The 12,586-nt window shown below is 43.8% G+C and overlaps 1 long non-coding RNA gene across 1 annotated transcript in view; it reads right to left on the reverse strand.

Moving 5' to 3' along the window:
* Positions 1–5,728: 5,728 nt before the first annotated feature.
* LOC143840697 (uncharacterized) overlaps positions 5,729–12,586 on the reverse strand; it is a 55,599-nt gene continuing 48,741 nt past the window's right edge. Inside the window, exon 4 of the long non-coding RNA XR_013232329.1 lies at positions 5,729–6,678. This is a non-coding gene — a long non-coding RNA (uncharacterized LOC143840697). The remainder of the gene's footprint in view (positions 6,679–12,586) is intronic.

Below are 12,586 nucleotides of genomic sequence, written 5' to 3' on the forward strand. Positions count from 1 at the left end.
GTACAAACTGATATTTGTTACTGCAACAGTAAAGAACTAAAGACCTCTGTTAGGAATAATACAGTCTTATGGAGTTAATTTCCCAGCACCAATCTTTTTATTTAAAATATTCAGTTCATGAAGCAAGGAGTACAGTTGCTTGGACAGAGAAAAAATGGGGAAGCGGAGTTAATGGGAATTCCAAAGAGAAGGTCACCTGGAGGGTGAGTGACACCTAGAAGTAGACCCAACAGTAGAATCAGTAAGCCTACCCTGGGGCAAACTACCACTTGCACTATAAAAGTCCACCTGAGAGCAAACTTAAAAGTTACATAGCAACAACAACTGTTATAGCAATGGTGGATGGAAATACTCCTAATGGCCTCTTATGCACGGCGGCAGCTACTGCGCGCTGCCACCGTCTCGTTGTGGTGGGCCAGGATGCACGGGGGCGGGGCATGCTGGGCTGCCCCGGTGTAGCGCGCGCTGAACACCGGGACCCAAAGGTAAGCTGGCGCAGCAGGGGCGGATGGAGGTTTAGACGGCCCAGGGAGGGAGTGGGGGGCCCAGTCCTCCTTCGCAAGCCCAGGTGGGGGCAGGGGGTTGCCCCTGCCAGCTCCGGGGCTCCGCGGAGCCCACAGGGGCGCGTGGTGTCCCTACAGGGACACCGTAGGGTTGGGGCTGGGTGAGCCGACAAGCCAGGTGCTGGCGATTACGCACAGCGCCGGCCCACTGCAACCCTGGCTTAGCCAGGAAGCTGCAGAAGATCCCACGGTCACTTACCAGGGGCCTTCCATAGCCCTGGGCCAAGAGGTGCTTGCGCTGGTGGCGGCAGCGAGCATTATCGGTGATTTTAACCGAAGCGCTCCTGCCACCAGCACGGGCATTCTGGCCCATGCATAAGAGGCCTAGGTGAGCATCATATGAGTGGTGAAGAGGCCTTCAGGCAAATCAAAGCCACTGAATTGGGCACTGAAGAGATGTTATTCTTCACTTCCTGCCATTGATGACATATTGCCAGTATTCTCCTAAACCAGATTTGTTTACTGATTTCTGATGTTAAGAATGGTTTCCAGTAAATTAGACTTGACCAGGCATCCAATAGACTCACAACTTAATCCACACTAATTGGATGCTTCAGATGGCTGTGAATACCAATAGGAGTCAACCTTGCTATTTGTTTATGTTTTGACTTTTTTGCTGCCGTTTCTCAAAAAGACTCAGGGGGATTACAATGTCAATAAAATACATATATTCTAAACATATTTTTAAAAATTAGTTAAAACATTTTATAATTACACAGCTAATATTGCCTTTAATAGTGTTTTTATATGGGAAGAGGGGGTCTACTTAACGTAGCACTCATTAAAATAGCTTGGTGTAGAGGTTAGGAATATGGACTTCTAATCTGGCATGGCGGGTTCGATTCTGCACTCCCCCACATGCAACCAGCTGGGTGGCCTTGGGCTCGTCACAGCAGTGATAAAGCTGTTCTGACCGAGCAGTGATATCAGGACTCTCTCAGCCTTACCTACCTCACAGGGTGTCTGTTGCGGGGAGAGGAAAGGGAAGGCAGATGTGAGCTGCTTTGAGACTCCTTCGGGTAGAGAAAAGTGGCCTGTAAGAACCAACTCTTCTTCTTCTTCTTCTAAGGAGTATAGCCTGATGGCTACAGGTGGAGTAGTTGGTGGCTGGATCTTATAGCAGGCCCAGCTGAACATGTCTCCACAGCAAGACTTAAAAGCAGACTCTTGTAAGGCTGTGGCTATCCAAAATATGCCAGCCCCAGAAAATGTGAAAGGAATACAGTTTAATAAAGTTAGAGTCCAGTGGCACTCCAACAAATGACAAATTGAAATGACAATATGTTTTAGCCAATTTCAGTTGCAGAACCCATGTAATAACTTATTAAGCAGGATATAACATTTTATTGGAAACTGCACTTTTGATTTCATGAAACCTTTGATTAGTAATGCACCAGTCTTATAATATTACTATCCAGGACAACAATTAAATCTCCAGTGTGATGCCCCTGAAAATGTCCTCAGTGCATTCTTGTTGCAGAACCATCCAACTGAATATGCAAGCAAAGCATTTCTGTCTGTCCGCCCGTCCATCCATCTATCGTCATCGTCGTCATCATCATCATCATCATCATCATCATCATCATCATCATCATCATCATCTGGTGTGTGTATCGTATAGCCTGGTTATCTGAAGATTGCCTGGCAGTCAGGCAATTCACATTCAGAGGTTGTTTGTCATTTTCTGCCTCTGCATCATGAGGCCTTGGAGGAACTACCATCCAAATCCTTGGAGGTCTCCCATCCACATACTAGCCCTGCTTAAGGTCAGACCTGCTTAGGTTCTGAGATCTGACAGGGTCAGGCTTGCCTGGCTATTAAGGTCAGGGCAGAGCACTGTCAGAGACTGAAAGAGGATTTGCCAAAGTGAGAAATTCCTGCTGGCAGTGGTTTTAGGGACAGAATGAGTTTATCAATATATCTGTGGCCAAATGGTTACTGTGTTTTCAGACCACAAACCTCTTGAGCTAATCATCACAAAGAGATTACAGTGAATGTTGATGCTATAATACAATGATGTGGTGATCAAATATTATCCAGGACCCTCTTGACAATTGGTATTTTTTTATTTTATTTATTTATTTATATTTATATTTTATACCACCCTTCCCTACGGCTCTGGGTGGTTTACATAAAACATTTTTGAATATTCACATAGAACACTATCAAAATCAAGTATTAGCTGACACCCTTAGCAGAGCGTATATGCCTAATAGCAGTCAGTCTAAAGATGGACAGTAAGACATTGAATTCACATCAACAAATCTATTTTGCAATCTTTGCAATGGTTGCTACTGATGTCTGACTCCAAGGAACTTTAAAGCCCTTCACAACCTGGGGCTAACATATCCAAAAGACCATCTCTCCAGGTATGAGCCCATGCAGCATTTAACACAGCAATATCTTGTTCCAGACCCCAAGGGTTCTGTGGCTGCCAACTTATGGGTGTTTTCTGTAGTTGCTCCTGTGTTGTGGAATAGGTTTTTGAAAGACATTAGAACAGGGGTGTCAAACATAAGGCCTGGGCAGGGGTGGTCTGAAACTGCCCATTCAGGGATCTTTTCCAGCCTGCAGTCAACTAGTATAATAGAGGAAGCAAATGTTAATAGTAGGACCCCTCCTCTCGTTGAAGGGCAGTTATAGATACAAAAGTATAAACACCCTTCCTCTACATTTCAAATATCATAAAACAACACACTGCCTGGTTCAAAATGACACTAAAATGGATGTCAGTCAGGACAAATCTGGACAATATAGTTTAGAATATGTGAGAAAGAACAGCTGACCCATTAACAACCTCCTCCCCACTCTAAGGAGATGCACAATATAGCACAATAAGGTTTCCAAGAATCTACCAGCTAATCCCCTCAGGCTCCATCTTCATCCTTTGGGGGGTTAATATGTCAGCCTGCCCCAGGGAACATTTGGCCCTATAAAATATGGCATCCTATTCCATAGCTGTGTGCTATGGCAGTGTGTTCTTAGACCCACATACACCCACTTGCATGCGGGGGGCTGCCTTTTGTTCCTATGAAATGCTGGTTGTTCTGGTGCTGGATCTGTGGACCTCTATCTTTGAGATTGCTAAATACTGCCTCCCAAAAACTGCTGTCTCCCATATCCGCCCTAATTTTCTCTTACATAGCTTTGTATGTGTTTTCAGTTTGTTTTGTGTGTATTTTATCCTTTTCCTCTCTTGTTGAATTAAAAAAATTACAGCAAACCTAGCCTGATTTATTTTGGCTTATCAGACTTTGCTTGATCTGAATGCTGCAATGTATGTGGCCTTGCACTGCCCTTCCTTCAGCAGGTGGAGGAATAGTTGAACTTATCTTCCTAGTCCTGTTCTATGGTGGCTTAGGGCAGGGGGGAGCTCACAATACCCTGTTGCTTCATGACTGTACCCTGGGGCCTGGGCTCACAGCACTGGCAGCAGGAGTGGGCTCACCCGTTCACCTTTGTGCACCCCTCGCCCAGCCCCTGGGGCCATGCAGGGAAGACACACAAGCTTAGAGCTTACTAGCTGCTGTCCTTTATAAAGTTTGTACCTCCAGTTCCTGGCAGTACAATTTGACACACATTTATGTCATAGCCAGCCCTCATAACAAGTGAGTTTGACACCTATGCATTAGATCTTTTACAGTTTCAGAGGCCTTGTAAACCAAAACTTTTCAAAAGAGGCTGTGGTCTCTAGCCTCTTTGTTGCAGAGTTATAAGGGGAACCATGCAAATTTATATATTTGGAAGTAATTCTGCTGAGTGGACAAATTGTACAGTAATGAAGGGGGGAAGAAGTCAATCAGCCATGCACAAACGGTTGAGTGTTGAAGACTACATAGCAGGTATAAAAGAATGGAGGGATATGACATTGACCAATTTCCCTTCTTTCAGAGCTTTCCATCCCAAAGTACTTTGTGTTCATGTGGTTCCACAATCCCAGGCCTAGGGGCCAAAATGTGGCTTCCCTTTCTCTTGAACCCACAGAAACTGGCATCCTTTAACCCAGTGTTCCCCAACCTTTTTATCACCCGGGACCGGTCAATGCTTGACAATTTTACTAAGGCCCGGGCAGGGTAGTCTTTTGCTGAGGGATGTCGCCGCTGCTGCCTGAGCCCCCGCTCCACTTGCTTTCCCACCAGCGCCCCTGACTTCCCGCTGGGGGGGCGCTGCCAGCAGCAGCTGCACAGTGCCACGCCGAGGGGGAGCCCCAGCCATGGTGGCCACTGGAGAGCACCAAAGGTGAGCCAGCAGCAGAGTGGCAGGGCAGCCCATGAGGCAGCAGCCGGGGAGGAGAACGAGGAGGAGCTGCGGCCCGGTATCAACTAATCCATGGACCGGTACCAGTCTCCAGACCAGGGGTTGGGGACCACTGCTCTAACCTACTGTCAGAGTGATTACCCACATTGAAATTCCTGAACAGAAACAAAGATTATTAGCAGCCTGTTTTTTTCTATTTTTATTTAATAATAAAAGCCATAAACATTGTTGAACAGAGTAGTTATATTATGATCTCAATAAGCTCTTCAATGTCATGTTCTTGGTTCTGCCTTATTAATGTGATAAACATAATCTGTAGGTAGAAAGCAATGCTACTGCTATGGTACAGTGGACAGAATGACCAATTTGGAAATGAGATGCCCAGATTCAAATTCTTGTTTAGATTATCAAGTTCAGTTAGAGGCCTACCTCAGATTGTGACCTCTCCGTATATGACCAGGGGCTTTCCCCTCTTTTCCATGGAAAACATTGACTTTGAACTTCCCTTTGACCCCAATATGAAAACACACCCAAATTGCCTAATTTCTTTAGAATACATCCACATGGAATAAGATCGGACATTATCATGTCATGATAAACTTTTAACTTTTCAATTGGTTTCCAAGGAAGCTGAAATTAAAGAACTCTCCAGATGAGATATATTCAGAAGAAATGTTATGAGATATTTGTACTGTGACAACTACACAAATGAGCCTGAATATGATGTGCACTTATCTTCCTAGCTGCTGCAAGTCTGGGGGTACCTGGCAAATTGTACTTATGTTGAAATTAAAAAATATATATTACAATACTATTTTTGTGTTCTATGCGTTCTATGAAATTTTTTGTTGCTCCCTATAGACCAAATTTTTAATCAAGAACCCCCCTCCCCCCCGATCAATGGTGTCACTCTTTACCAATGTTAAAATCTGGTCACCTTAATCTTGAGGCATTTCAACAACAGGCATTAATGTTAAAGGCATTAATAAAGAGAGCCTGCTTTGCAGTCACTGCCTTAAGGAACTATTTACTTTGATCTAGTTGTTTATGCTCAGTATGTTTCAATGATGGAAAAAGAATGTTATGGTACCATGTTTAAAATTTAAATATCTAAATTATTTTTCACAATATTTCCCATTTTAAAGGAAATGAACTAGATAAAGGGCATCCACCTGGCAAATTTATTGTCCTGTATCCAGATTTCTTACCTAGTCTTCACGCTTATCATGGATCCCAAGCCACAGTTCCAAAGGTATAAGGATTCCCAAATAAAGGGAACAATTTTCCCTTCTCTCCTCTTACAGTAGTCTGAAATTATCCCCAAAATTTTATTCAGCTGCTGCAGTAAAGGTACTGGTAAAATCATTCTTCAGAATTACTTTTGTACCAACAGAAAAAGAAACAGGGCCTTAATCATCCTTTCCTCCTTTCTTCCTGAAATATATTTCCAGGTTCTCAGCCAATGGGATCTCACTTGCTAACATCATGTAAAATCACATTAAAATAGTAAAATAAAATAAAGATCAATGATAGATCAACAAATTAGTCCCTTAAAAATAGAGAGACCCCATTTCATTTGCCCCATTAAAATCATTGTAAAAAGATACTAATAATTCTCCTTAAGAAATTGTGTGTTACAGTCAGACATTCCTTCCTGAGGAGTAAGAAACAGTGTCTTAAAGGGAGAAGAAAAGGGCATATGGCTGCCAATTATGGTCCCTGCTGCCAGTTCATTGGTTCCTATTATCCATAGAGTTCAAATGTGTCCCAACCTTTGGTTCCAGATTCTTCTCTAGTGGACTAGGAGTGAAATCGTGTTCTGATAACTGCCTCTCCCATCGCCAGAATTGTAGTCCTCCTGTGCATTGATAAAACACCATGCAATAAGTATTTTGATATTTACGTTTGCTTTTCTGCAATGTTTCAACAATGTGCCTGTGCCTGTTGATAATGTATAGGAGTGGGAAATACCCAAAGGAGTTAAAAGCAGCAGCAACAATACAAATCCCTGAACAAAATTTGGAGATAAACAAAGAATAACAGATACCAAAAGTATTGCTTGCATTTTGGAAACAACACCAAGCAATTCTGAAGTTCCAAAGCCATGAGAAATTTCAGAACTTTCCTTTGTTCCACAAGAAGGGTGCCACCACTGAAACAGCTGAGGCCTGACTGCTCTCATCTACATTTTCATTAAGAAGGGAATACAAAATATGTTTTTATGTGAAAACCTGCTCTGAGGGGGAGCATTTGCAGGGTTCATCCCCTTTTATTTATTTCAGTCTTATGGGTACTACTCCTTAAATAAAATTTCCTCTGACATTGGTCTGTAATGTCTAAAATCATTCATTAATACAGCTCTATGAAGAAGAATGTAATTATTTTTTGAAGTTTCTCATTTAACTCCTTCAGTTTTCAGTAGAAAGGGGTGTATTGTGGCTTAAAATTCACTTGGAGCATAACAAGGTGATAAGTTATTGTGTAATGTAAATCAGGTAACCAGGATTACAGTTGTTCACTTGCTTCTTGTTTTTTGTTCTTTAGGCTCTCTGAAGCAAGAGTTAATGTCTTCTCACTTTTCTACACAACTTATGACTGATGGAACAGAGTGAATTGTATTTGCAAGTGAAAAACGTTTTATAAATATTTGTTGGTTTCAAGAACCACATTCATAAGAGATCTTAAAAAAATCTATTTTAAGTTGAATTTCCTTTTTCTTTGGAAAGCTGCATTTTATTTGGATGAGACATTCAGAAGGTTTCCTCCTTTCACTAGAAAAAAGGGTTTATTTGTTTGTTTTTAAAAGAAAAATCTCTGGGTTTTGTGAGTTATTGTGAGCTGACTTGTCTAGTATACTTAAGAAAGATAAGGTGAGTGCTCAGAAGCTAAATGACTTTTTAAAATCTTACCTCACTGCTTAAGAGACAGGTACCTGTTCCTGAATTGATGTTTTGGGGAGGGGAAGATGTGGAGCTGGGCCAAATAATAGTGATAACAAAAGCAGGCTAGAATTTATAGACAAACTTCAAAATAACAGATCACCAGGATCAGATGATCTCCATCCTAGACTGATTATGCATGGGGCAGGAAATCCAGGACGGTGGCAGCAGGGCGACCCCGATTGTGCATGACACTGCCGCCATCTCAGCCTTGGTGTGGCGCAACACCCTGAAAGACCAGTGGCAATGGAACATGGAATTTTCCAAGTTCCCTGGGATGCTGCAGGTTCCAGTAGGGGTTGGGTCAGGCCAGCGCCATGCATAACCGGCAGTGCCAGGCCATTTGGCCCATCCTTTTCCCCAACCTACAGTGTCCTTGCAGAGACACCACATGCCCCTGTCAGCTCCACAGAGCTGTGTAGCTGGTCAGAGAGTCCCCCCACCCCACCTTGGTAGGAGAGTGGCATGCCATTCCCCACCATTGTGTGGTGGGTGTCCCATTCCCCCCATCACCACCCCTGCTGCTGCTGCTTCTAGGCAGCGTGCTGGGCTTTCCAGCCTTGGTGTTTTGCTCACATGAGCAATACACCAGGGCAGCCCGCATACTTTGTGGGATTCCCTCCCCTGCGAGTATACATGAAGTACCAAGGCATGCTGCCCTGGCACAATGTCCGGCAGTAGCCCAGTGTGGCTGCTGCCATGAATAATGGGTCCTAGAGACCTTAAAGAACACAGATATGAAACTGCTAATCTTATAAATACGCATGTGCCCCCCAATCAGTGTTTTTTCAGTCTGAGTACACTGGACCATGAAAATATTGATATTTTCCAATATCCACCAATATCAGTATAGTATTGGGATTTGGATAATATTGAGAAAATCTGAATATTTTCAGTTCTCCGAACATTAAAAGTAACCAATATACATTTAAATGGCCACCAAACAGTTGATCCTGCAGAGAGCAGCTGATCTTCCCTTTGGCTGCATGGGGCTGGTTTGAACCGGGGTGCCTCAAGACTAACAAACAGCTGATCCTTTAGAGCAGTGGTCCCCAACCTTTTTATCACTGGGGACCGGTCAACGCTTGACAATTTTACTGAGGCCCGGGGGCATAGACTTTTGCCGAGGGACGTTCCCTGACTCCCCACCACACACTAGGGGGTGCTGCCAGCAGCAACTGTGCAGTGCCATGCCAAGGGGGAGCCCCAGCCATGGCAGCCGCTGGGGAGCACCAAAAGTGAGTTGGCAGCAGAGTGGCAGGGCAGCCCCCGAGGCAGCAGCTGGGGAGGAGGACAAGGAGGAGCCACGGCCCGGTACCGAATGATCAACGGACAAGTACTGGTGCTTTAGAGAGAAGCCTCTCTATGTGATCCACTTGGGCTGTGCAGGGAGGCAGTTTGAACCACCCCCCTACAGCACAACAATCAGCTGATCCCATGCAAAGAAGTCCTGCCTAGCTTGCAGACTGGCAGTGATTAGAATCATAGAATCATAGAGTTGGAAGGGGCCATACAGGCCATCTAGTCCAACCCCCTGCTCAACGCAGGATTAGCCCTAAGCATCCTAAAGCATCCAAGAAAAGTGTGTATCCAACCATTGCTTGAAGACTTCCAGTGAGGGGGTGCTCACCACCTCCTTAGGCAGCCTATTCCACTGCTGAACTACTCTGATTGTGAAAAACTTTTTCCTGATATCTAGCCTATATCGTTGTACTTGAAGTTTAAACCCATTACTGCGTGTCCTCTCCTCTGCAGCCAGCAGAAACAGCATCCTGCCCTCCTCCAAGTGACAACCTTTCAAATACTTAGAGGGCTATCATGTCCCCTCTCAACCTCCTTTTCTCCAGGCTGAACATTCCCAAGTCCCTCAACCTATCTTCATAGGGCTTGGTCCCTTGGCCCCAGATCATCTTTGTCGCTCTCCTCTGTACCCTTTCAATTTTATCGATGTCCTTCTTGAAGTGAGGCCTCCAGAACTGCACACAGTACTCCAGGTGTGGTCTGACCAGTGCCGTATACAATGGGACTATGACATCTTGTGATTTTGATGTGATGCCTCTGTTGATACAGCCCAAAATGGCATTTGCCTTTTTTACCGCTGCATCACACTGCCTGCTCATGTTTAGTTTACAATCCACAAGTACCCCAAGGTCTCGTTCACACACAGTGCTACCTAGAAGCGTATCCCCCATCCAGTAGGCATGCTTTTCATTTTTCTGACCCAGATGCAGAACTTTACACTTATCTTTATTAAATTGCATCTTGTTCTCATTTGCCCATTTTTCCATTGTGTTCAGATCTCGTTGAACTCTGTCTCTATCTTCCGGAGTATTTGCCAGTCCTCCCAATTTGGTGTAATCTGCAAACTTGATGAGTAGTCCCTCCACCCCCTCATCTAGATCATTAATAAATATGTTAAAAAGTACCGGGCCGAGCACCGAACCCTGAGGTACCCCGCTACTCACCTCTCTCCAGTCTGATGAAACACCATTGACAACAACTCTTTGAGTGCGGTTCTCTAACCAATTCCCTATCCACCTAACGATCTGAAAATCCAGATTGCAGTCCTTCAACTTATCCATCAGAACATCATGGGGAACCTTGTCAAAAGCTTTACTAAAATCCAAGTAAATTACATCAACCAAATTTCCCCGATCCAGCAAACCTGTTACTTGGTCAAAAAAGGAAACTAGGTTGGTCTGGCAGGACCTGTTGGAGACAAATCCATGCTGCCTTCCTTGGATCACCAAATTGTCCTCCAGATGTTTGCAGATCGCTCCCTTTAATATCTGCTCCATTATCTTCCCCACAACAGAGGTCAGACTCACTGGTCTGTAGTTTCCCGGGTCATCCTTCCTCCCTTTTTTGAAGATCGGAATAACGTTTGCTCTTTTCCAGTCCTCCGGGACATCTCCAGTCCTTAAAGAGGTTCCGAAGATGATGGACAAGGGCTGTGCAAGTTCTCTGGAAAGTTCTTTGAGTACTCCCGTGTGTATTTCATCCGGCCCAGGGGAATAGAACTCATCCAGTGCAGCTAAATGCCTCTCGACAACCTCTCTATCCATGTCAACCTGCCACCCAGACACTATCCTTTGGCTACAGCCATCTCTAGATGTGCCTAAACACTTTGACCTGTGGGAAAAAACAGATGTAAAATAGGCACTAAGCCTTTCTGCTTTCTCTGCATCTTTCGTTAGAGTTTTGATTCCAAAAGTCCCTTTTGCTTTCCTCCCTTTGGATGGGGGGGGGGTAAAAAGGAGTTTATTGTTGAATTGCTTTTGACAAGTCTGCTTACAATGCATACACAAAATGAGCATTTAAGTTCTTCCAATGTCAGTAAGGCAGGAGACATGCAGTCTGAAAGCTCTGTCCATGAGGCTGGGAGTTCAATCCCAGCAGCTGGCTCAAGATTGACTCAGCCTTCCTTCCTTCCGAGGTCGATAAAATGAGTACCCAGCTTGCTGGGGGGTAAACGGTTATGACTGGGGAAGGCACTGGCAAACCACCCCGTATTGAGTCTGCCATGAAAACACTAGAGGGTGTCACCCCAAGGGTCAGACATGACCCGGTACTTCCACAGGGGATACCTTTACCTTAATGTCTGCATGTTGCAATAAATTAACATATCTAGGCCAAATAGCACCATTGTAATATTTTTAACTTTTTGCACCAATATTTTTGCTGTTTTAATCCTCTCTCCAAACCTCTCTATAACATATCAGTTATAGACAAGCCAATACTACTTTTATTTTTTCAAAAAATTATGTAAGCAAAACACATATATCAAAGTACTTTCAAGTAAGAAAAAGAGTAGTGATACTGCAAGGACAAAAAAGTGAAACTATAACAGATGATGAACTGCTCAATTCCTATTTCTCCTCAGTCTTTTCATGTGAGGGAAATGGTGCTCAATGTGGCAAAAACATATCATAGCAGCGGGGATGGTAATGGTGGTCTAGGATCACTGCGGGGGCAGTCCATAAACATCTAGTTTCTTTAAATGAAACAAAGACTTCTGGGCCAGATGAATTGCATCCAAGGGCACTAAAAGAACTTGTAGGTATCATCTCTGAAACTCTGTCCATTATGTTTAACACTTCGTGGAGAACAGGTGAGGTGCCAGATGATTGGAGGTGGGCAAATATCCACATCTTCAAGAAAGGGAAAGTACTGACCCACCAGTTTAACATATGTAGCTGGCAAAATTTTGGAACAAAACATTAAACAGTCAGTCCTTGAGCAGCTGGAACAGAGAGTTGTGATTTCTAAGACTCAGCATGGGTTTCGCAAGAACAAGTCATGTCAGACCAAAGTTATCTCTTTTTTTCGAGAAAGTAACTACCTGGCTGGATCAGGGGAATGCTGTGGACATAGTTTATCTGGATTTCAGTAAAGATTTTGATAAGGTTCCACATGATATTCTTGTTGACAAGCTAGTAAAATGCAGTATGGATCCATTTTATCCGGTGGATCGATAATTGGTTGAATGATCGTACCCAAAGGGTACTTGCTAATGGTTCAGCATCCTCTTGGAGAAGAGTAACAAGTGGAGTGCCTCAAGGATCTGTCCTGGGACCTGTGCTATTCAACATATTTATAAATTTTTTGGATGAGGGACTAGAGGGGGTACTTATTAAATTTGCAGACGATACAAAGCTGGGAAGTGTAGCAAACATCACAGAAGACAGAATCAGGATACACGATAATCTTGATAGGTTTGAGAACTGGGCTAAATTGAACAAAATGAAATTCAATAGGGATAAAAGTAAAGTTCTGCATTTAAGTAGGAAAAACCATATACACCAATATAGGATGGGGGAGGCTTGT

Source organism: Paroedura picta, chromosome 6, assembly GCF_049243985.1.
Source record: "Paroedura picta isolate Pp20150507F chromosome 6, Ppicta_v3.0, whole genome shotgun sequence".
Classification (NCBI taxonomy): Eukaryota; Metazoa; Chordata; class Lepidosauria; order Squamata; family Gekkonidae; genus Paroedura; species Paroedura picta.